Source organism: Macaca nemestrina, chromosome 19 (assembly GCF_043159975.1).
Source record: "Macaca nemestrina isolate mMacNem1 chromosome 19, mMacNem.hap1, whole genome shotgun sequence".
NCBI lineage: Eukaryota > Metazoa > Chordata > Mammalia > Primates > Cercopithecidae > Macaca > Macaca nemestrina.
In genome coordinates, this window is record NC_092143.1 from 70786739 (window position 1) to 70813235 (window position 26497).

The following is a 26497-nucleotide window of genomic DNA, read 5'->3' on the forward strand; positions in this document are numbered from 1 at the left end:
CTAGGCTCAGGCTGGCTGGAGATTGATCTGCTGAATGGAGCTAAAAACAAATTTCCAAAAAAATTTAATAGATTGACCTTCCCTATACCATACCAATAAATTTTATGGGAGAAATTACCCCTCTTTAATGAAAGGAATAGATGTTGCTCCATTTCTAACTTAATCAGTGTAAATCACCCGGGAAGGGCAGGCTTGTCCAATAAATGTTCTCCCATAAAATGAATTGCAAAGAGGCTAGACTGTTTAATAACAAGATGAAAATTTCAATTATTTGCGGAAGCTGCATCTACCATATAACAAAAAGCATTATTGCCACAGGAGAAATACTTTCAAGATTCACTGTTCTTTCACTAATATAAATAACTCCTTTTGGGCAGTTCTGATTATTTAGAGTCCAATAGAAAAAGAACATTGGTGGTAATATCTGCTGTAATAGAAAGCAATATCGAATCCTCTTTTCTGGAAGCATAGGATTGTGATGGCTAGACAATGTTCCTACAATTCATTAAACTGTTTCATGGTTCTTTTTACTACGTGAACTTCCTTAGATTAGTTCAAATTTGAGGAGTTTTTACCTGAGGTTGTTCCTTAAGGATTCTATGTAAAACAGATTTAGAATGGAGTTGGCCTCTTTCTCAGAGCTGAGGGCTTACAGTGGCTTGGGCAGCCCGGGCAGAGACCAGTAAGAAAATTCTTGTGGTAGGAGAGAGGCAGTGACTTGGACCAGGGTGGTGGCAGTGGAGATAAGAGTGGTGGACATATTTTATATATATATACTTTTTTTTTTTGAGAGAGTCTTGCTCTGTCACCCAGGCTGGAGTGCAGTGGCGCGATCTTGGCTCACTGCAACTTCTGCCTCCTGGGTTCAAGCAATTCTCCTGCCTCAGCCTCCCGAGTAGCTGAGATTACAGGCATCCGCCACCACGCCCAGCTAATTTTTGTATTTTTAGTAGAGATGGGGTTTCACCATGTTGGCCAGGCTGGTCTCAAACTCCTGACCTCATGATGTGCCTGCCTTGGCCTTCCAAAGTGCTGGGATTACAAGCGTGAACCACTGCACCTGGCCTAGCTATATATTTTGAAGGAAGAGCCAATAGATTTTTTTGCTAATGATTTGGTTATAGATTATGAAGGGAAGGGAAAATTTAGGAATACCACAAAGTTCGAGGCTAGAATAATTGAATGGGAGTGGAGCCATTTACAGAGCTGGTAAACTGGGAGACTGTTAGATTTGGGAAGGAAAATAAAAGTTGACATGATATGAGTCTTCTGTGTATAAGAAACATAAAAAATTAAAATAATTAAAGCACCATCAAGCCTTTGCTTTTGAAAACATGTCCTAAATTTTTTTCCTTGATATAGTATTGTTTTGGTGTAATCTTCAGACCTCCTTTAAACTATTTAACACTTTGATAGCTCTACAGATAATCATAATAGATCATAAAATATTTACTACTCATTTGTATTACAAAGGGTAAGAGTTTATCTTTTATGAAGATTAGAAAAACCTTTAAAAGACAAATTTCCCAAGTTCCATTATTTTGCCCCCCAAAATACAATTAATTACATGCTTTTGAAAATCAATATATTTGTTTCGATAGCAGTAACAGCTGGGATGGCAGGGCTAAGCCAGTTTATTTAACGGCGTAGCTTTTATTTTGGGATTCATTCCTTGTTGAACCTGCATACATATAAAGACTTGGTTTCGTTAAAACAAACAACAAACAAACAAACAACTTCAGGACAGAAATGCTTTTATTTTTAACTCTGAGATTTAACCAGGAAAACGACAATTTTAAAAGCTGAGTTTAGAGGTAGAATTAGTGGCAACTCATTTGCTCAAACAAAAGACAAGAGTGACATCTAGTGTTCATTAGGAGTAGCTGTAACTTGGACTGCTATTTTCTCAATTACAGCAGAAAAACAAATGAGAGGGAGACAAAGGAAAAAGACCACTCTGATAGCCGCAGGAATTTTTCAATAGAGACATAATTCCTGAGAGCTCAGAGAGGGGCACCAGATCTGAATTTAGAAATTAAGGAGTCGCATCATGAAGTAACTACCTCCTGAGCTGATAAAGGAGGAACAGTCACAGGTGACAAGGGCAGGAAGAGCACTGATGTCTTAAGACATGAGTCAAGGTGGGAAATCAAGGAACAACATGATATCACGGGCAGGTTTAACCGCTTGAGATAAAGCAGGGGAAAGTGAGTGCCTGGAAGGGAGGCTAGAGACAGGAGCAAAGCTGAGATCAAAGAGAGTTTGTACTTTCTATGTAATAGGAAGCCACTCAACAGACGGCCTTGCGTGGTGGCCCACCCCTGTAGTACTAGCTACTCAGGAGGCTGAGGCAGGAGGATGGCTTGAGCCCAGAGGCTTGAGGCTGCAGTGAGCTATGGTCATGTAACTGAATTTCAGCTTGGGTGACACAGCAAGACCCTGTCTCTAAAAAAAATAAAGATGAAGATAAAGATAGAAAACAGAGAGACAGCCTAGCAATTCGGATACAACCCTGGCAGCATGTGGGGGATGTATTGGGGTGGGAATTGAAACTAAAATTAGGATGTTATTGTAGTAGATGATGGTTATAGTAAGCAGGAAAAAAGGATGACTCAAGTAATTGGAAGAAAAACAATTAGGTTTGATGGCTGGATGTCACCTTCTTTTAGAGTTCAGATAGATTATTTTTTTATCAATTAACATTTTAAAATTCTATTTAAAAGAGTAGAGTTAGTGGGAAAGATGATTAATTTCTTATTTATTGATTTGTTTATTTTTTAGACAGTCTCGCTCTGTCGCCCAGGCTGAAGTGCAGTGGCACGAACTCTGCTCACTGCAAGCTCCGCCTCCCAGGTTCACGCCATTCCCCTGCCTCAGCAGTATATATACTATATATATTTCCTCAGGAAATATATATAGTATAACATAAGAGCGTGAAAAGAAAAGACATTACTAATGCTTAGTTTAAAAGAATGATTTGAAGTTGGATATGTTCAGAATATATTAGAAAGGAGATAATTTCTTTAATCTCAAATTATAATTCACGGATGAGGATCAGTATTTCAGAAGTTCCCTGTTGAGGTCTATCTCTACAAATATTCAATGAATACATTTTCTTTTTATTAACTATATTAATCAGGACCCTTTCAGCAAAGGATAGGAACTAAAGTTGCAAAATAGTTCAGGAGTTGCTCATATCCTTTATCCAGCTTCCCCTAATGTTAACTGACATCTTATATAACTTTAGTACGATAACTTGACAATTTTTTATCCCGGAAAAGATGGCATCCTTTCTGAAACATTGTGACAGAAATTCCTAGTCAATTAAGATGAGATGTGACTATTACATTTAATAGCATTTCCTTAGAATTAAAGAATAAATTTAAATCTGGAAGTTCTCAAAGTCAAGGACATTTGACATCTTTGCCCTTTTCCAGTTGTATTTTAGATAAAAAGTTTGCTTGTCTAGATAATAAATTGGGCTGTTTTTCCTTCACTAGAGTACTGATGAAAAGTACCACAATAATTATTGAATAATATACAGGAAATGTCAACAGAGAAATGGAAACTATAAAAAAGAGCCAAACACATATTCAATAACTGAAAAGTACAATTTCTGAAATAAAAACATTTACTGACTGGGCTTAATAGTGATGGGGGATAGCAGAAGAAAGGGTCAGTGTGTTAATCTGAGTTTTCTGAGAAGTAGACACCAAGAAGGAATCAAATGTGTGAGGATTTTTTTTATTATTATTGCAATAGTTTTGGGGGAACAGGTGGTTTTCTTGTTACATGGATAAGTTCTATAGTGGTAATTTCTGAGATTTTGGTGCACCTGTCACCCAAGCACATACACTGTACCCAGCGTATAGTCTTTTATCCCTCACCCCTCCCTTCCCGCCAAGTCTCCAAAGTCCATTCTATAATTCTTACGCCTTCATGTCCTTATAGTTTAGCTCCTACTTGTAAGTGAGAACATACAATATTTGGTTTTCTGTTCCTGAGTTACTTCACTTAGAATAATGGTCTCCAGGCCGGGCGCGGTGGCTCAAGCCTGTAATCCCAGCACTTTGGGAGGCCGAGGCGGGCGGATCACAAGGTCAGGAGATCGAGACCACAGTGAAACCCCGTCTCTACTAAAAATACAAAAAGTTAGCCGGGCGCGGTGGCGGGCGCCTGTAGTCCTAGCTACTCCGGAGGCTGAGGCAGGAGAATGGCGTGAACCCAGGAGGCGGAGCTTGCAGTGAGCCGAGATCGCGCCACTGCACTCCAGCCTGGGCAACAGCGTGAGACTCCGTCTCAAAAAAAAAAAAAAAAAAAAAAAAAAATAATGGTCTCCAAATAATGGTCTCCAGCTCCATCCAGGTTACTGCAAATGTCATTATTTTATTCCTTTTTCTGGCTTAGTAGTATTTCACAGTGTATATATACCACATTTTATCCACTTGTTGGTTGATGGACACTTAGGCTGGTTCCATATTTTGCAATTGCAAATTGTGCTGCTATAAACATGTATCTGCAAGTGTCTTTTTCATATAATGACTTATTTTCCTCTGGGTAGGTACCCAGTAGTGGGATTGCTGGATCATATGGTAATTCTTTTTTTTTTTTTTTTTTTTTTTTTTTTTGAGACAGAGTCTCAATCTGTCGTCTAGGCTGAAATGCAGTAGCTCAATCTTGGTTCACTGCAACCTCCACCCTCTGGGTTCCAGCAATTCTCCTAACTCAGTCTCCCAAGTAGCTGAAACTACAGGCACCCACCACCACACCTGGCTCATTTTTGTATTTTTAGTAGAGATGGGGTTTCGCCATGTTGGCCAGGCTGGTCTTGAACTCCTGACCTCAAGTGATCTACCTGCCTTGGCCTCCCAAAATGCTAGGATTTCAGGCATGAGCCACCACGTCCGGCGGAAGCAGGCAATTTTATACATTCTGGGTAGGAGCATAAATTGATGTCCTCTCTAAGGAGGGCAATTTGACCCAGTGACTGAACGTATGATATTTATCTTGCGGCTACATTCTGAGAACTACAAAATAACTCTTGGCACAACATGAGCTCTAAGAGACCTGGCCAACTGTGGCGTGGCTTCTGACTGCCTAAAATTGCATCCCTGGGACAACCTCGCTCCCTTTGAGTTCCTGTCTGTGAAAGCTGAAGCTAAGTTTGTTCTAGCCAACACCTAACAATAGGCCCTGACTCCTTCTTTCCTAAAGAATTTAGTTGAAAGCAGCTTACATTTGTAAATCCTTTCTCTGTCCCTTCGGGTTATAGAGCCAGTGCTTTTTATCTGTTGGATTCAACCAACTGTGGATCAAAAATATTTGGAAACAATTGCATTGTATTGAACATGTACAGACTTTTTTCTTATCATTATTCCCTAAGCAATACAGAATAACAATTATTTATATAGGTTTATATTAGATATTGTAAGTAATCCAAAGATTATTTAAAGTATACAGGAGGATACATGTAAGTTATATGCAAATATGACACCATTTTGTATCAAGGATTTGTGCATCTGGGAATTTTAGTATCTTTGGGGGTCCTGGAATCAATCCCAATGGATACCAATGACATATGTACATATCTCATATAAACTAGGCATGTCATTGTCAAGGACCTGAAAGCTACTCCTTTGAAATGTAACCACCAGGAAGGGTACGACCTGTCTCTCAGTCTGTAGGAGAATCCTAACTTCAATAATTGCCAGCTAGTAGGCCTGGCGTGGTGGCTCACACCTGTGATCCCAGCATTTTGGGAGGCTGATGTGGGCGGATTACTTGAGGCCAGGAGTTTGAGACCAGTCTGGCCAACATGGTGAAACCCTGTCTCTACTAAAAATACAAAAATTAGTCAGGCGTGGTGTTGTATGCCTGTAGTCCCAGCTACTCAGGAAGCTGAAGCAGGAGAATTGCTTGAACCCAGGAGGCGGAGGTTGCAGTGAGCCAAGATTGTGCCACTGCACTCCAGCCTGGGTGACAGAGCAAGACTCTGTCTCAAAAAAAAAAAAAAAAAGTCAGCTAGTAGACATAGCTGGACTAATCATATTTATGCTCACCCACATTTTTTTGCTTTTTTCTGAGACAGAATCTCACTCTGTTGCCCAGACTGGAGGTGCAGTGGCATGATTACAGTTCACTGCAGCCTCGACCTCCTCAAACAATTTGGCTCAAGTGATCCTCCTGCCTCAGCCTCCCAAGTAACTGGGACTACAGGTGTGCACCACCAGGCCCAGCTAATTTTTGTAGTTTTTATAGATGGAGTTTCACCATGTTGGCCAGGCTGGTCTCAAACTCCTGAGCTCAAGTGATCCATCTGCCTTGGCTTCCCAAACTTCTGGGATTACAGGTGTGAGCCACTGCGACAGGTTGACCCAAATTCTTACCTACTTTTTGTAATTTTTCACTTCCCTGACTGTTTGAGCCCCTATTTATTCCCCTTCCTCTCTCCCTTATTCTTTCATTAAATTGCTCAGTTACCTCTGGATAAGTTGGAATGGAGCTCACCTCTTTCAGCTGTCAGTAGTTACTGAATAAAATCTGTTTTTATTACTTTAATGTCTGTCTTTGATTATCTTTAGCAATTCACACATGTTGAAAATGACATACAGGCTGGGTATGCTGGCTCATCTCTGTAATCCCAGTACTTTGGAAGGCTGAGGCTGGAGGATTACTCGAGCCCAGGAGTTCAAGACCAGCCTGGGCAACATAGTCTCTACAAAAAAAAATTGGCCAGGCGCGGTGGCTCAAGCCTGTAATCCCAGCACTTTGGGAGGCCGAGAGGAGCGGATCACGAGGTCAGGAGATCGAGACCATCCTGGCTAACACGGTGAAACCCCGTCTATACTAAAAAAACACAAAAAACTAGCCTGGCGAGGTGGCGGACGCCTGTAGTCCCAGCTACTCGGGAGTCTGAGGCAGGAGAATGGCATAAACCTGGGAGGCGGAGCTTGCAGTGAGCTGAGATCCGGCCACTGCACTCCAGCCTGGGCGACAGAGCGAGACTCCGTCTCAAAAAAAAAAAAAAAAAATTACCCAGGCAGAGTGGTGCACAGCTGTGGCCCCAGTTACTTAGGAGATTGAGATGGGAAGATCACTTGAGCCAGGGAGGTTGAGGCTGCAGTCAGCCATGATTGTGCCACTGTACTCCAGCCTAAGCAATAGTTAGACCCTGTCTCAAAAGAAAAAAAGAAAAGAAAAAAGACCGGGCACAGTGGCTCACACCTGCAATCCCGGCACTTTGAGAGAACAAGGCAGGTGGATCACCTGAGGTCAGGAGTTCAAGACCAGCTTGGCCAACATGGTGAAACCCCATCTCTACTAAAAATACAAAAATTAGCCAGGCATGGTGGCGCATGTCCATAATCCCAGCTACTTGAGAGGTTGATGCAGGAGAATTGCTTGAACCTGGGAGGCGGAGGCTGCAGTGAGCTAAGATTGTGCCACTGCACTCCAGCCTGGGTAACAGAGTGAGACTCTGTCTCAAAATAAAGAAAAAAAGAAGAAGAAAGAAAGAAAGAAATCAAGAGAGAAAGAAAGAAAGAGAGAGAGAGAGACAGAAAGAAAGAAAGAAAGAAAGAAAGAAGAAAGAAAGAAAGAAAGAAAGAGAAAGAAAGAAAGAAAGAAAGAAAGAAAGAAAGAAAGAAAGAAAGAAAGAAAGAAAGAAAAAGAAAGAAAGAAAGAAAGAAAGAAAGAAAGAAAGAAAGAAAGAAAGAAAGAAAGAAAGAAAGAAAGAAAGAAAGAGAAAGAAAGAAAGAAAGAGAGAGAGAGAGAGGCCGGGCGCGGTGGCTCAAGCCTGTAATCCCAGCACTTTGGGAGGCCAAGACGGGCGGATCACGAGGTCAGGAGATCGAGACCATCCTGGCTAACACGGTGAAACCCCGTCTCTACTAAAAAATACAAAAAACTAGCCGGGCCAGGTGGCGGGCGCCTGTAGTCCCACCTACTCAGGAGGCTGAGGCAGGAGAATGGCGTAGACCCGGGAGGCGGAGCTTGCAGTGAGCTGAGATCCGGCCACTGCACTCCAGCCTGGGCGACAGAGCGAGACTCCGTCTCAAAAAAAGAAAGAAAGAAAGAAGGAAAGAAGGAAAGGAAGGAAGGAAGGAAAGGAAGGAAGGAAGGAAGGAAGGAAGGAAGGAAGGAAGGAAGGAAGGAAAGAAGGAAGGAAGGAAGGAAGGGAGGAAGGAGATAGTTCATCATAGGATTGTGATAGTCACAGATTTGTAACACCTTTGAATTTGTAGGAGTCCATCAAGAGGGGCCTGCTTGAATAAAGCATCATAGCACATCTATACAAACAGTATTATTCAAACATAAAAACAAGGCACTTTATGAAATGGTAGAAAGATTGCCAAGATTTGTAGTCAGATGAAAAAAGGTGCAGAACAGTATGTATTGTCACTATTATTTGTCTAGAAAAAGAAAGAAAACAGGTAAATATCAATTGTATGCCATTTATACACTGGAAGGACACTAAGATACTGAAAACAGTGTTTACCTGTTATAAGGAGACAGCAATTACTTCTGGAAGGGCAAGCAGGCACCTGAAATCCAGAGGTGGGCAGAGGCAGACACAGCTCATGCTTTGTTGGGGAGCTGCTTCCTGGGCAGCTGATCCTGGACTTCCAGGAGGTGCTAGACCATGGCAGGTGGCCAGAGCCAAGAACAGGCTTGAAGGAATGAAAGGGTAATTTCTTTTTTTTCTAGATGGAATTTCGCTCTTGTTGCCCAGGCTGGAGTGCAATGGGACGATCTCAGCTCACTGCAACCTCTGCCTCTGGAGTTCACACCATTCTCCTCCCTCAGCCTCCCAAGTGACTGGGATTACAGGAATGCACCACCACACCCAGCTAATTTTTTGTATTTTTAGTAGAGATGGGATTTCACCATGTTGGTCAGGCTGGTCTTGAACTCCTGACCTCAAGTGATCCACCTGCTCGGCTTCCCAAAGTGTTGGGATTACAAGTGTGAGCCACTGCGCCCAGCCTGAAAAGGTAATTTTTTGCAGAAGGCAAAAATCAACAGGGCCAAGGTTAGTGGGCCATGAAGCAGAGTGACAGAGCTGCAGGCAGAAGATTGGATTATATTTAATACTTTCCTTGCTCCAAAGTTCTGGAGAAGCACCAGAAAGGGAAATGCCACTTAGCATGTGGGAGATCTGCTGAACCCAACTCCATGTGGCCAGGGTATCCTTATTACAGATTATAGCACATTATTGAATGGTCTCTATGGAGGGGGGATGAAAATGCACCGCTTGGATTTCCTAATTCAGGGAAGACAGTTGGCAGGTAACCCCAGCTGCTGCTCCCCAATCCCCTTCCAGGTTGCAACACCACCATGCTCCCTAGGCTGCTTTCCAGTGAAGGACGGGGTGTGGTTGTGAGTACTGGTTCAGGGTGCTCCTGTAATGGATGGCTTTGGCTTAAGGTTTTCCCACTGGTCTGGTGAAACTTTCTTAGAATTGAGTCCCTTTCTAGTCAAGCTTTCTTCTTTCCCCACTCACCTTTCACAGGTGTCAGATCAGCTCCACAAACTGAAGGCCCTTCCTGCCCAATCTGCTCCCCTTGTCCCTCCTGGGCATTTCTCCCGATCTACCTCTTGCATCTCTAATATTACCTGTGGAGTACCTGCTTGTCAGAGCACCTGAAGTCATACACACTCCTTATTTTACACTTCTGGTTTCCTGGCCTCTTCAAATATTTGATTTTATTTTTAATGATTATATTCTGAAATCGAGATTTTATTGAAGTTTAGAAAGAGACTGGAAAGAGATCTTATTTAAGACCCACTAAGTAGTGGATTCTATAGGATACTTGGAGTTCACCCAAGGGATTCTCATCAATAATTAAGGAAGAGAACTTTGCAATGGGAGCTCAGAATTATTGACATTACAGGTGTTATTGTTGATAACCCACTTCTCATGCCCAGGTTTTTAGAGAAGAGGACCCCACCTGGGTCTCTTGGTATATTTATTCAGTTCTTTCATCTCTACCACAGTTACTCTAGATGGTTCCAGAGTGGCCTCACTCTTTACTCAGAATCACCATTCCCAACACTCAGATTGATGTAGTCTGGCCCACTCTCCAGACTTCTGCACTCAGGAGGATTCCCCTAAGGGCTTTCACTTTCATTATCCAGCTCTGGTCATGTCCCTCCCTCCACCCATCCCCACAACTGTCCATCAGATGTATCCAGTCATGAAGAGAGTTCAGTTCCTTTTCCACAAGACTCTTGGACCCCATTCAAATGTGGAAATATGCCTAGGCACATGTTTAACAGTCCCCAGACATTCCATTTAAAGCAAACATGTGGCTGGGCATGGTGACTCACACCTGTAATCCCAGCACTTTGGGAGGCTGAGCGGGCAGATCACCTGAGGTCAGGAGTTTGAAACTAGCCTGGTCAACATGGTGAAACCCCATCTCTACTAAAAATGCAAAAATTAGCCAGGCATGGTTGTGGGTGCCTGTAATCCCAGCTGCTCAGGAGGTTGAGGCGGGAAAATTGCTTGAACCTGGGAGGCGGAGGTTGCAGTGAGCCAAGATTGTGCCACTGCACTCCAGCCTGGGTGACAGAGCGAAACTCTGTCTCAAAAATAAATAAATACATAAATAAAGCAAATAAGTGGTACTCTGGGTCAGATAACTGCCAAGAGTATTACTTCCCACCTCAGAGGCGTCTGGCGTTTTTTGAGTGGCTGCATGGTCAGGGCTATAGTGGGCACCATGGGATGCGGGCTCATAGCCCTGCAGTTCTTGCGGAGTCAGGGTGTTGAGGCAGGGGTGGCAATGAGGGAGCTGGATGAATCTGCAGAAAAGGTTCCCTTGGGACAATTTGAATTCCCTTTAACTGGAACAGAGACAAGGTGATGCAGACAGAAAACACTGTATATTTAAATCTGGTCCCAATATCCCTCCAACCTTCAGTGCCTTCAGCGAGGACCATGTTGGAAGCAAGTAGTCCTGAGGACACACGGCTCCAGCTGGAAATAACAAATGTTCAAGTAAAGGCTGAAACCTTTTACCTTTCTACTATTGTGCCTTGGGGTGTTATAATAATTCTGGATGTTGGAACAGAATAGAAATGTTCTGTTGAGAACTGACAGAGAGGTTTGAAGATATTTGGGTAGTATCTGGGCCTTTGACCTTACCTCAGACTAGAAGTGATGGAAAGAAAAGAGGTACCAGGTGATTGGTGAGAACGAGGTGGCAGTCCCCTCACACCTTTATGAGGTGATCCTGGCCCCCAGTTTCTACTGAACTTATGCCACTAAGGGCCTTTGTGATACCCAGTGAAGCCACTGGCTTCCAATCCTAGTTAGCTGGATTCCAAGTGAGCCTCTGAGACCTAGAGAAGTGATGTTGTCAGAAGTGATGTTTTTTCCTCGTTTGGATAGAACTAGTGATGTCAGAAATACCTGCTCTGTGGTAAGCACCTGGATTTCTAGGGGTTCACTGTACCTGAGTACAGGAAAGATTGAAGAAGCCAGATCAGCGCACAGACTGGAAAAAATCCTGGAAAATTTGAAGAATGCAGGGACTGAACCAGATGATTACTTCATGAGTCCCTGTGAGAAGAGACTAAAAGAACTCAAAGCTAAGGAGCAGTCAGGAATCCAGACAAGAGAGCCATTGTGGTTTTCATCTCAGAACTTGTGTGACATTGGCCAGATGCAGGGGTTCACGCATGTAATCCCAGCGCTTTGGGAGGCTGAGGCAGGCAGATCAGTTGAGCTCAGGAGTTTGAGACCAGCCTGGCCAACACGATGAAATCCCATCTTTACTAAAAATACAAAAATTAGCCAGGCATAGTGGTGCGTGCTTGTAGTCCCAGCTACTGGGGAGGCTGAGGCAGGAGAATCACTTGAACCCGGGAGGCAGAGGTTGGAGTGAGCTGAGATTGTGCCACTACACTCCAACCTGGGCAACAGGGTAAGGCTCTGTCTCAAAAAAAAAAAAAAATTGGTTAAATAAATAAGTAAACAAGAACATGTGTGATATCATCTGTAATGAAGCAGGCATGCCCTCCTTATACTAATATATTGTAGTGGCTTTGCTTTTTTTTTTTTTTTTTTTTTTTTTTTTAAGACATGGGGTCTCGGTCTGTCACCCAGGCCGGAATGGAGTGGTGAGATCATAGCTCACTGCAGCCTCATACTTCTGGGCTCCTCAAGTGATCCTCCCGCCTCCACTTCCTGAGTAGCTGGTACCACCCACGTGTGCCACCACCCTCAGCTACTAGTGACTTTGCTTTAAAGAAATGGTGGAATCCTAAATTTACAAGTAAAAATTCCCCTAAAAGATGAAAGATGTACAATTTTTTGGTTGGTATTTTATTTGACTTGGGAACTAATTGTTGAGGAAGCTATGACACCTGCAGATGGAGGGCTGATCTTGTATGAAGTTAACAGGAGGACCGTGTCCACAGATGACACTGCATTTGTGTCCCTCTGGATGTGTGTATTGTGAGGGCACTGCTTAGTTTCATGCCTCCAAATTATGCATCGCTTTTGATGCATCTGTTCATCCTTCTTGGAACTCAGGGTTGTAGAGTCTCTTCCTCCTGGGACCTGAATTTGTCTTGGAGGTGGCTTTTAGAAATCCTCTATGTGTTATCGTGTTGACATGCACTGTGTATTTGTTTCTTCTTTCTCCTCTCATGAACCTGCTATTCTTCCATTTCTGTCTGTGTAGAATCACTCAACGACTACAGTTTCTGCTCACTTAATGTGTTCTATATATTCGTTTAGTGCTTGCCACGCACGTATTGTCTCACAATGACCTCTGAGGTAGATACCACCATCCCCATTTTATCTGTGAGCAAATTGAGGCTTAGAGAGCTTAGTGTCTTGCCCAAGGCTCACCTTTCCAAAGTAGGCATCCAGAAAGTACGAGGCAGACAGTTCTAAAGAAGAAAGATAGCTGAGGTCAATTCAAATTTTCCCTGACATGGATGGAGGTTTTTGACTCAGAAATACATACCGATTTCCATGGGTATCTGTGGGCCCCTGGCCTGCTTGGTAAAAAGGGTCTGATTTCTTGTCTGCTATGTGAGCCGAAGAAACCTTAATGTCCTCTGAACTGAACCTTCCTTTGCTCTTTGGAAGGAGGCGGTCACCACAGGTACTTGGGAGTTAGACGACAGTACTTTGTAGGGTTGATCAGAGACCCTGCTTGCCTGAGGGACGCAGTTCTTTTAGTGACCAGATGGTGCCAAATCAATGTTCCTTGCTTTCCAGATGAGCTTTTCGTTCTTAAGATTAAGGAGGCTGAGAAGGGTCTGCCCACAGTCACCGGCTTATGGTTTGCTGGCCTCTGTGCCTGATTGTCTACCTGGGTAGCACTGGGCAGGTGGTGCTTTGAGCCAAAGGTCCAAAGGCAGTTAGCATTTCTGGGGAAAACAGTGGCTGTCTTTCTGAGCCAGATCTCTAGATTTGGGTTTACATGGAGTCTTTTCATGGACTATCCTGAGTGTCGGTGGTAAAATGTCTTGGGGCATAAAAATTTGTCTGAATCTGACATACCACTGCTATCTTTCCAAGTGGTATCACAAGAAAAAACATTTTGTGGTGTGTTTGTTCTAACAGAAATGCCAAGGCTTTAAGATAAAGATAAGATGATAATGGGAAAAAAGAAAAACAAATATAAAGCCCTTCAGGGAGATGTTTTCATATCTCTCAGGCCAGCCTGACTCAATCTCAACTCCCTTCAGCCAATGTAACTTAATTGTACGTTTATTATTAATAATAGTTTTATTATTACATGCAGTCCTCATTTTATACTCCTGGTTGCCTAAAATTTGCAGCTATTTTATTTTGTTTTTACATAATTTCATTCTGAGATGAAGAGTTTCTACCAATTTATCATTTAGCATTTATCCAGGAAAAGATTGTATAAAGGAAAAGACTACCATTTGTCCAGAAACAAAGCATGTTCTCTAAAAGAAGTCATCAAATTAAAACTGAAGTGTGGAAGTAATAACATTGTTATCATGCTTCCTTTTGAAAACAGCTGGTTATCACACTTTAGAAAACCATGGGCTCATTGACTGTCTCAAAAGGCACACAGACCTTTGGCATCATTGTACCGGTGAGTACCTATCCCACCATATGGTGTCTGAGCTGGTGAAATCTATTTATATAATCCTACTGGTGTTCTTTGTGCATGTGTTAAACAATCAAGGTGAAATGGTGTTACTATCAAAGATAGTCAAGTGAGGAGAGGCAATTATAAGCAGCCAGAATCTGAGAAACAGCTGTGACATTCACTCATTTCGCATTCAGGCTTGTTTTTCTGCAATTTCTTTTCCTATGAGTGGCTATGCTACCACTAGATGGCAGTGCAGTGGCATTCTGGTGGTCTTCAAACGAAGAGCCACATATAGGAAGAGCTTCAGGACTCCCCTCAGCCTGGCTGAAAAGCAGAACTGAGACTTCCATTGCCTTCACCCATCCATCCATCCATCCATCCATCCATCCATCCATCCATCCATCCACTCATTCACCCAACAAATATTCATTGCCTTTAAAAATAACTCTTGATAATTACACAGTTGAGTTTAAAATGATATTGCTAGAATTATATTAAAGATGACTGAAGGAGACCAGACTGAAAATGAACAGATTGAAGTATATTGCTCGTGCACCGTCAGTACAGGGTAGAAGTCCAAAAGTGGGTGCTAGGATGTTTCCAAGCCCAAGGGATCAAGCATTAGGTTTGGTCTCAAATCAAGGAGGTAGTGAAGGGCTGAGGGAGCCTTGGGAGCCATTTCTTGGGATGGGATCAGAAATCTAAAGTAATTGAAGGTCAGAGTTTTGGAACCAGAGGAACAGATAGCCACCAGTCAGAAATAGGGTAGTGTAAATGAATTTTGGTCGCTGGCGTCCTTGTGGATCCAGGCAATTTTGTAGAATTCTCACACATAGAGCTGCCAGCAGCGGCAATTTGGTACCCAGCTTGCCAATTTTTAACCACGTACTGTGATTTTCCTTGTACACAGTCAAGGAGAGAAGCATTTGGTTCCTTTGCTTACATATTCGCTGCTTGTATACTTCTTTCCTGTTCTGTTGTTTCTAGCCTGTATTTCACCTATATCTGTTAGAAGTTTTTACTGCTTTACTAAGATACCTTTGTAAGACTACTCCAAAACTAAAAAGGGTCTGGGCATGGTGACTGATACCTATAATTCCAGCACTTTGGGAGGGCAATACAGCAAGACCCCATCTCTACAAAAAATACTTAAAAATTACCTGAGCATGGTGGTGCGTGCCTCTAGTCCCAGCTGCTTGAGAGGCTGAGGTGGGAGCATCACTTGAGCCCAAGAAGAGGTTGCAGTGAGCTGTGATCATGCCACCGCACTCCAGCTTGGGCAACAGAGGGAGACCCTGTCTCTAAAACAAAACAAAACAAACAAAACACTAATGACAGAAGTGGATTATTCTCCCCATCTGACTTCTTCAGTTCAAACTGCCTTCTACCAGAACAGTAAAAAGGGCAAAATTTGCTATCCCCTAATGATCGAAAGTGTGATTTTATTCTTTCAATATGTAGAGAGAACCACATACAATTGAGAGGGTAGGTTTGTTTTCTCAGGTAATGGCTTTTAAATCTTTTAGAACCCAAACCTCAATCAGAAATATATGTTACTTCACAACTGTGGCAGCCCCTGGCCTGTTTGCTGTCAAATCCATTCCTGTTCTGCTGCAATGTCATGGGGATGCTGATCCAAGAGGCTGTGTTTCTGAGGCTCTCAGGTTGTTAAGTGATTCCTGGCTGGGTCCTACTGATACAAGGCCCTGCCACAACGCTGGAGAGTAGGAAGAATGGAAAAGCTAGGATGATTCTCTTTGCCTTTCTCTGCCCGAGGTGCATCTCTGACAGTGGCTAAGTCTCCTCCCTGGCTCCAGCTCTAGCCAGAAAGGCCCTCCTGTCATTAGATGAGTCTAGTTCTGGGATCTAGCCACACTGCCTCCTCTCTTTGTCTCTCTAGTCTAAAAAGATTAGTGGTTTCTGCTGTTGCTAATCTCTGGTTGCCCCACCTTCCCCTATTTGGCTTCTCAGCGTTATCATTTGTGTAACCAGTTTCCTGTATTAAATTCCCTATGTTAAAAACAGATGGAATGATGGTTTCTTTTTTGTGACACATTATTATAGTACATATATGAAACTGAAACAAATGTTTCATTAACAATATTCCTCTTACTGTGTGCAATGACTGATATTTCTTATATTAGTCTATTTTCACTTTATTTATGCATTTATTTTGAGGCAGAATCTCTCTCTGTCGCCCACATTGGAGTGCAGTGGTGCAATCTCAGCTCACTGCAACCTCCACCTCCCTGGCACAAGCAATCCTCCCACCTCAGCCTCCCAAGTAGCTGAGACCACAGGCGTGTGCCACTATGCCTGGATAATTTTTTTTACTTTTTGTAGAGACTGGGGTCTCACATATTGCCTAGGCTGATTTCGCACTCCTAGGCTGAAACAATCCTCCTATCTTGGCCTTCCAAAGTGCTGGGATTACAAGCATGAGCCACACTATGGCCAGCCAATTTCACTTTTTAAAAATGCCAGTCACAACCCACTAAATTGAGTTCACAACTTACTCACCGATGGATTTTATCTCACTAATTTGAAAAACCCTTGCTTTAGAGACTACATTTATTCATTTGTTTTCTTCATAGTCAGGCTTGCTGAGTTATAATCTAGGCACAGTAAACTCATACTTTTTAGGTGCACAATGTAGGAATCTTGACAAATGTATCCAGAATATTTCCATCATCCCCAAAAGTTCCCTTGTGCTCTTTTGTAGATAACCCCTCCCTCCCTCCCTAGTCCCTAGTAACCACTGATGTGCTTTTGGTCTCTATAGTTTTATCTTTTCCAGAATGTCATATACATACAATCATATAATATATAGCCTTCTGGCTGGGCACGGTGGCTCACGCCTGTAATCCCAGCATTTTGGGAGGCCGAGGTGAGCGGATCACCTGAGGTCAGGAGTTCGAAACAAGCCTGGCCAACGTGATGAAACCCTGTCTTTAATAAAAATACAAAAATTAGCTGGGCGTGGTGGCTGACACCCATAGTCCCAGCTACTCGGGAGGCTGAGGCACGAGAATTGCTTGAACCCGGGAGGTGGAGGTTGCAGTGAGCTGAAATCGCCCCACTGCACTCCAGCCTGGGTGACAGAGCGAACCTTGTCTCCAAAATATATATATATATACACACACATATGTTTGTGCGTGTGTATATATATATAGCCTTCTGCATCTGGTTTTATTCACTTTGCATAAGGCTTTATATAGTCATCCATTTTATTTATTTATTTATTTATTTTATTTTTTTATTATTTTTTTTTTTTTTAGACGGAGTCTCGCTCTGCCACCCAGGCTGGAGTGCAGTGGCCGGATCTCAGCTCACTGCAAGCTCCGCCTCCCGGGTTCACGCCATTCTCCTGCCTCAGCCTCCCAAGTAGCTGGGACTACAGGCGCCCGCCACCTCGCCCAGTTAGTTTTTTGTATTTTTTAGTAGAGACGGGGTTTCACCGTGTCAGCCAGGATGGTCTCGATCTCCTGACCTCGTGATCCACCCGTCTCGGCCTCCCAAAGTGCTGGGATTACAGGCTTGAGCCACTGCGCCTGGCCTCATTTTATTTTTATTTTTATTTTTTATTTTTTATTTTTGAGATGTGGTCTTGCTCTGTCTCCCAGGCTGGAGTGCAACGGCACAGTCTAGGCTCACTGCAACCTCTGCCTTCCAGTTTCAAATGATTCTCCTGCCTCAGCCTCCCAAGTAGCTGGGAATACAGGCGCATGCCACCACACCCAGCTAATTTTTGTATTTTTAGTAGAGACAGGGTTTCCCCATGTTGGCCAGGCTCGTCTCGAACTCCTGACTTCGTGATCCACCTGCCTCGGCCTCCCAAAGTGCTGGGATTACAGGCGCAAGCCTCTGTGCCCGGACTACAGTCATCTATATTTTTGCATATATAAATAGTCCACCCCTTTTACGCCGTGTGATACTCTATGGATGTACCATGATGTATTTATCCATTCAGCTGTTGAAAGACATCTTGGTTGCTTCCAGTCATTGGTGGTTATGAATAAAACTGCTATAAAATTTTATTTATTTATTTATTGAGATGGATTCTCACTCTGTCACCCAGGCTGGAGTGCAGTGGCTCTATCTCAGCTCACTGCAACCTCCGCCTCCCGGGTTCCAATAATTCTCCTGCCTCAGCCTCCCGAGTAGCTAGGATTACAGGCGCCCACCACCACATCCAGCTACTTTTTGTAGTTTTAGTAGAGATGGAATTTCACTGTGTTGGCCAGACTGGTCTCAAACTCCTGACCTCAGGTGATCCACCTGCTTCTGCCTCCCAAAGTTCTAGGATTACAGGTGTGAGCCACTGCACCCAGCCATACTGTTATATAAAAATTTATATTCAGATATTTGTATGAACACTATCTTGATTTCCCTTGGGTACATACCTAAGAATTGAGATTGGTGGTTCATAGGGTAAATATATGTTTAACTTTATAAGAAAGCATCAAATTATTTTCTGAAATGGCTGTACATTTTTTATTCCCACCAGCAATGTATGAGAGTTCCAGTTGCTCTGCATCCTGGCCAGCATTTAGTATTGTCATTTTTTTTTTTTTTTTTTTTGCCATTATAATAGGTATGGAATGCTGTCTCATTATGGCTTTAATTTGATTTTCTTTAATACCTAATGATGTTGCACAACTTTTTATGTGCTTATATCTTATTCATATATCTTTTTTGGTGAAGGGTCTATTCAATTATTTTTCCCATTTTAATTGGATTGCTTGTTTTATTTCCTTTCTTTTCTTTCTTTCTTTTCTTTTTTTTTTTTTTTTGGAGACAGAGTCTTGTGCTGTTGCCCAGGCTAGTGTGCAGTGGCATGATCATGGCTCACTGCAGCCTCCAACTCCTGGGCTCAATCAATCCTCCCACCTCAGCCTCCTGAATAGCTGGAACTACAGGTCCACACCACCATGCCTGGCTAATTTTTGTATTTTTTTTATAGGGATAGGGTTTCACCATGTTGCCCAGGCTTTTCTCGAACTTCTGGGCTCAAGCAATCCAACTGTCTTGGCCTCCTAGAGTGCTGGGAATACAGGCATAAACCACTGTGCCTGGCCAGATTGCTTGTTTTCTTATTATTGATATATGAGAATTCTTTATATATTTTAGATATATGTGATTTATAGATATTGTACCCAGTACATAATTGTCTTTTAATTTCCTAATAGTGTTTGTCAAAGAGTAAAAGTTTTTAAAAAATTTTATTAAATCCAATTTATTGATATTTTTTCCATTGTGGCTCATATTTTTTTGTGCATCCTATCTAAAAAATCTTTGTGTAACCCAAGGTCATAATAATTTTCTTCTATGTTTTCTTCTTCCAGAAACTTTATAGTTTTAGATTTTACTATATGGTCTATGGTTTTATTTATATGGTCTATGATCTATTTTATTTTACTTTTATTTTTTGTTTTTTTGAAATGAAGTCTCACTCTGTCAACCAGGCTGGAGTGCAGCAGTGCAATCTCAGCTCACTGTAACCTCTGCTTCCCGGATTCGAGCTACTCTCCTGCCTCAGCCTCCCGGGTAGCTGGGATTACAAGTGTGTGCCCCCACAGCTGGCTAATTTTTGTATTTTGAGTAGAGATGGGTTTTCACCATGTTAACCAGGCTGCTCTTGAACTCCTGATCTCAAGTGATCCACTCGCTTTGGCCTCCCAAAGTGCTGGGATTATAGGCATGAGCCACTGTGTCCAGCCCTATGATCGATTTTAATTTGATGTTTGTATATCTTGCAGGATGTGGATTAAGGTTTATTTTTTATGCTTTTGAGTGTCCAATTGTTTTGGCTTCATTTGTTAAAAAGAGTATTCTTTGTCTACTGAATGCTTTTGCTCCTTTGTTAAAAGTCAGTTGACCATCTATTTGTGAGTCTATTTCTGGATTCTCCATTTTGTTTCATTTATCTACGTCCCTATTTTTTCACCAGTTCGACATCCTCTTGGTTACTGTAGCTTTAGATTAAGTGTTGAAATCAGGTTGTGTGAATCCTCCAATTTTTAAAATATTGTTTTGATGATTATAAATCATAGTCAATTTTAGAATCAGCTTTTCATATATACAAAGAAGTCTGCTAGAATTTTGACTGGGATCACACTGAATCCGTAGACCAATCTGGGGAGAATTGGCAAAAATATTCAGTCTTCTAATCTGTGAACACTTTAAATCTTAGAGACTGTATTTTAGATTCAAAATGGATATTTTACTTCTGATATTTGTTTTGTTACCCAGTTAGTCTGAAACCATGCAGAAGCTTTGAAGAGATCTTAACTGCTGGGGCCTGATGATTAAAGGTGCAGAGGTGGGAGTTCAGCACAGAACGGACTTAACTATTTTTATGTTCAAAGGCAAGAGAATAATAGCCTGGGCTCTGGAGTCTTCCTCTCTGGATCAAATTCTGCATTCAATGCTTGCTACCTCATTATCTTGAGCAAATTACTTAACCTCCCTTGAGGTGTTTCTTCATCTGTAAAATGACATGATAAGAATGCTACATGTTTCAGTGAGTTTCTGTAGGGATAAAACAAAACAAGATAAAATGTGTAAAAGAGTGCAATGACTTGTCCCAGTCAGTACTCACTAAATCAGCATATGGTCTATGAAAGCTAGTATGAATTTTGCCAGTTGAAAGGTCAGGAAGAACAGCTTTTTTCAAGACCAACTCGCTCCTTTAAGGCCCAAGTGCTCACTTCTAAATGCCTAGGAGGAGTGCCATTGCCAATCGAGGAGGAAAAGAGGCCTGGTTCAGTCCACAGGATCAGGAAGAAATGTCTGTGAAACCCACATCTGTGCACTGCTCGTTTACTCTGGCACCTGACTTTATTAAGTTAGTGGTCATTAGATTCTAGATCAACAGATATGGAGCGAGGAGTGGGATGGAGTTCGCATCTCCATCTTTGTTTATTTTTATTTTTTGAGACAGGGTCTCGTTCTGTCACCCAGTGACACTGTCATAGCTCACTGCAGCTTTAAACTCCTGGGCTCAAGTGATCCTCCCACCTCAGCCTCTGGAGTAACTGAGACTATAAGCACTCCCCACCACACCCAGCTAACTGCTTTATAATCTCCCCAGTACAGTTCATGTTTTGAAAAGAGGCAGGTAGCATGGTACCACTGGGAATAACTCAAATTCAAAGTTCAGAACACATTGGTAACAGCTTGGATTTGACACTTTTTACTGATCTGACCTTGAGCGAGTAACCTAGTGTTGCTGTGCCCTCATTTCCTCATCTGTAAATGGGTATATAACATGATTATTTCCAATAAGGCTTCCTGAATCCACTGTCTTGCAATGTTTTCAAAATTAACATTTTATGGCGGGGCACGGTGGCTTACGCCTGTAATCCCAGTACTTCAGGAGGCTGGGTGGATCATTTGAGGTCAGGAGCTCGAGACCAGCCTGACTAACATGGTGAAAACCCGTCTCTATTAAAACAATACAAAAATTAGCCGAGTGTGGTGGTGGGCAACTGTAATTCCAGTTACTTGGGAAGCTGAGGCAGGAGAAGGCTTGAACCCAGGAGACAGAGGCTGTAGTGGGCCGAGATCGTACCATTGCACTCCAGACTGGGGCGACAGAGTGAGACTCCGTCTCAAAAAAAAAAAAAAAAAAGTTTACAGTTTTATTTATTTATTTATTTATTTATTTTGAGACAGAGTCTCACTCTGTTGCCCAGGCTGGAGTGCAGTGGTGCAACCTTGGCTCACTGAAACCTCTACCTCCCGGGTTCAAGTGATTCTCCTGCCTCAGCCTCCCGAGTAGCTGGGACTACAGGCACGTGGCACCACACCCGGCTAATTTTTTGTATTTTTAGTACAGACGGGGTTTCACGGTGTTAGCCAGGATGGTCTTGATCTCCTGACCTCGTGATCTGCCAGCCTCAGCCTCCCAGAGTGCTGGTATTACAGGCATGAGCCACTGCACCCGGTCAAAAGCTAACATTTTATTATATCTTATATAGAAAACACACTTGATCATTCAAATATGGCTATTCAGATTTGAATTATATGCACTTCTGTGATATCATGAGCCTGGAGATTGTTTCTGTGAAATTATTTGTTATTGCTGTAATAAAGACTGATTGAGTTTATAAAACACTATTCCACCTGACCCCTGAATGTCAGTGCTTAATATGCATCAGGCATTCACATTCTAACAGCCTTTGTGTTAGTATAATGGGCCAGCGAATTCTATTTGCTGCCGGAAATTCAATCATATCCTACAAACAAAGATAGACTGTTTTGATTTGGTATGTGTTGGGGACATACGTTCAATTGTTAAATTACTTTATGTGTGAGTTTTAATCAACTTGAACATATTATTTAATGAGTCATATTTCTCTCTAGAATGAAATGTTTATGAACTAGATAAACCAAATTATTGATCTATATCTACATATTTAAATGATACTTGCAGTACACATTTTATTTATTTGTTTGTTTCGGAGACAGGGTCTCACACTGTCACCTAGGCTGGAGTGCAGTGGTGCAATCTCAGCTCACTGCAGCCTCAACTTCCTGGGCTCAAGTGATCCTTCCACCACAGTCCCACAAGTAGCTGGGACTACGGGCATGTGCCACCATGCCTGGCTAATTTTTTTGTATTTTTTGTAGAGATGAGGTTTCACCATGTTGGCCAGGCTGGTCTCAAACTCCTGAGCTCAGGCAATCTGCCCACCTCGGCCTCCCAAACTGCTAGGATTATAGGCATGAGCCATGGTGTCCGGCCGCAGTATACATTTTAAAAACACATTTTAGGACTTTCAGAAATCCATGTCAGAGGCTGAGCATGGTGGCTCATACCTGTAATCCCATCTATTTGGGAGGTCAAAGTGGGAGAATGGCTTAAGCCCAGGAGTTGGAGACCAGCCTGGGCAACATATGAGACCCCATCTCTAAAGAAAATGAAAGCCATGTCAACATATGATACCTGTAGTTTAACTGTTTTCTGTAGAGTCTCATCCAATAATTAATATAATATAATATAATATAATATAATATAATATACATCCATCATTGTATTATGGAATATCTATTATATACTTGAAATTGTGTTACCTGAGAAATACAAAGATGAATAAGAGTAAGGAGCTCACAATTTATTGAAGAAATAAAGATACAAATAATTTATAGTACAATAAAAGTAGTAGTATAATCAAAATATTAATTCATTAAATCTTTTTGGAATAAATGTAGTGCCAACTGTGCCAGACCCTATACTAGCTATTAAGAATAAGATATAAGACATAAAGAGTTTATAATCTAATAGAGGAGACAGACAAATACAAAAGAAATTATAATACCAGCACTTTGGGAGGCCGAGGCGGGTGGATCACAAGGTCAGGAGATCAAGACCATCCTGGCTAACCCGGTGAAACCCCATCTCTACTAAAAACACAAAAAAATTAGCCAGGTGTGGTAGCAGGCACCTGTAGTCCCAGCTACTTGGGAGGCTGAGGCAGGAGAATGGCGCGAACCTGGGAGGTGGAGATTGCGGTAAGCCGAGATCGCGCCACTGCACTCTATCTAGCCTGGGCAACAAAGCGAGACTCCGTCTCAAAAAAAAAAAGAAAGAAAGAAAGAAAAAGAAATTACCAGAGGGTACTTAACCTAACCATGTTGTATGGTACAGGAATGAGTTCCCATAGATGAAATTGAACCTGAGTTTTGAAAAACTAACAGGAGTAAGAGGAAAAAGAGGAATAAGGGTATTATTCTAGGCAGTAAAACAACTTTTGCAAAAGTACAAAGATGATAAAAACTGCAAATCATTCAGTATGTCTGGATCCTGGGGTCCCCGGTGGAAAACGGCAAGAGGTACAGCTGGGATGAGTAGATGAAGGTAATGAAGGGCTGTGTGGGCAGTTCTAAGGGGCTGGACTTTATCCAAACCATTGAAGGGTTTTCAGTGGAGACTATATACACACATAGATGTATATATATATTCATAAATACATGTGCATGTGTGTATGTCTATATATATACTTTATTGAGATATAATTCTTGTATCGTGTGTGTGTGTGTGTTTTTCCAGACAGAGTCTCGCACTGTCACCCAGGCTGGTGTGCAGTGGCTCGATCTCAGCTCACTGCAACTGCTGCCTCCCGGGTTCAAGTGATTCTCCTGCCTCAGCCTCCTGAGCAGCTGGGATTACAGACATGTGCCACCATATCTGGCTAATTTTTGTATTTTTAGTAAAGATGGGGTTTCTCAATGTTGGCCAGGCTGGTCTCAAATTCCTGGCCTCTGTCTTGGCCTCCCAAGATGTTGGGATTTCAGGCGTGAGCCATGGCACCTGGCCTATCATATAGTTTTAAAAATATATTCACTGAGTTGTCCTACTGTCACCACAATAACTTTTAGAACATTTCATCACCCCAAAAAGAAACTGTATCCATTAGCAGTCACAGCCCAACCCACCCCTAGCAACAGACAACCACCAATCTTTCTACCTCTTTTGGTGACAGAACTAATTGTCTGTTTCAAAGGGCTTTTGCCCAGAATTATGCCCTGTTTCCATTTGGTTAACATAAAACAGTCATTTTCTTGTTTTTATTTTTGCTCAAGAATTTGGGGTCAGGGGAATATTATATTTCAAGTGGTTTTTTTAAATTAGTTTCTCTATGTTCTGATATCACATTGGAACAAGGTGCATCCTTTGGTAGACTTTCTGGTTTCTGGAAAGAATTTTATTTTTTTTCCTTTTCTGTGTCATAAATCCCTTGTTCAAATAGGTTCCCTTATATTTTTCTCCTTTTAAAGTGAAAATATCCTATGGAAAGGGGAAGGGATAAACACAAGTTGTAAATGCCACCATCCTTGCCTCCCCCTCCCCTTTTTGCACTGCATTCATTATTTTTGATGCAACAGGAAATACAGATCAGTCTTTGTCTCTTGCTCAATTTATCCTCCTCTTCAGACCCTACTCCCTAACGACCTCTAACAAGCCTTTACATAGAGCTGGGTAAAAAAATGTATTCATGGGCAAATATAAAGTGAATATTCATGGGCAAATATAAAGCGAATATTATATATAATGCTTTATATTTCTAGCATTTGTGATGGTAGAATATAAGATACAACAAAGTTTGGCTCTCAAAGAAGACCCAAAGCTAGAAGTTCAGGAAGCAAGATATTAAATATATGTCATAAAACACTCAGCAAATATTTATTGAACGTTTTTTATGTGCAGCGAATCCAGCCGATCACTGGGAAGTTACAAAAGTGTGTAAAATTCAGGTCTTACCTTCGACGAACTTAACAGTCAAACGGGAGAGACACAGTCACATATCCAAACCACAGCACACATTATAAAAGAGATTTGAAAATTACTTCAGTGATACAGGGGTGTCTACAGAGTATTTGTTTGGTCATTGTTGACAGTTCTATTGAGATATAATTTATGTGCGATAAAATTCAACCACTGGACATGCACATTTGAATTGTTTTTAGTGAATTTATACAATTGCACAACCATCACTATGATCCAGACCTTGGCACCCTTGACTCAGGTATTCATTACCTTTGGGTAGATGTTGGCAGGAGTGCACATGCATGACCCTGAAAGTGAGGACCGACTTAAAATTTGCACCTAGGCACCTTAGTCCTGCTCCTGGCTAGCACTCATAGGCAGTAGTGGTGGCAATTTTGGTGACAACTGGATGCCAGTAGGAGAAAAAAAAAAACACCTGGTAATTTCCAGCCAGCCGCAGTGGCTCATGCCTATATTCCAACAATTCAGAGGCCGACGCAGGCAGATTGCTCGTGTCCAGGAGCTCAACACCAACCTGGGCAACACAGCGAGATCTCCATCTCTACAAAAAATACAAAAATTCACCAGCCGTGGTGGTGTGCACCTGTACTCTCAGCTACAAAGGAGGCTGAAGTGAGAGGATTGCTTGAGCCTGGGAGGTCGAGGCTGCAGTGAGCAGTGATTGTGCCACTGTACTCCAGCCTGGGCAGCAGAATGAGATCCTGTCTCAAAAAAAAAAAAAAAAAAAAAAAGAAGGTGAGCTCCATAGGGAGCCACGAAGTGTAATCTTTGAAAACCTCATAGAACAACAGCCACTGTATAAGCACCATGTAGGACGAATGTTTGAGTGGCCTCAGAAATAATACGCTTTGCTCAGAAACAATATGCTTTGTTGACTCAACTCTTCTGTGACACACGATGGGCTATAAATGTAACAATGAATCAGTCAATCATATAAAACATTTTATTGCATATGAAGACTTGGGTTTCACATGGATATGTGAATTCCCTTTCCACACATCAAATTGTAATTGATGCATTATATTTCTTCTGGAAAGCTAGAGAAGTTGCAGCCATGTAGTTGTGTTATTTTCTACTAAATATTTGCCTTATAATGAAGGGAAACAAGCATATTTCT

At 42.0% G+C, this 26497-nt stretch overlaps 1 pseudogene; it reads left to right on the plus strand.

Annotated features, from left to right (window-relative positions):
* LOC105465540 (nuclease EXOG, mitochondrial-like) overlaps positions 1–15759 on the plus strand; it is a 48677-nt pseudogene extending 32918 nt beyond the window's left edge.
* The last annotated feature ends 10738 nt before the right edge of the window (positions 15760–26497 follow it).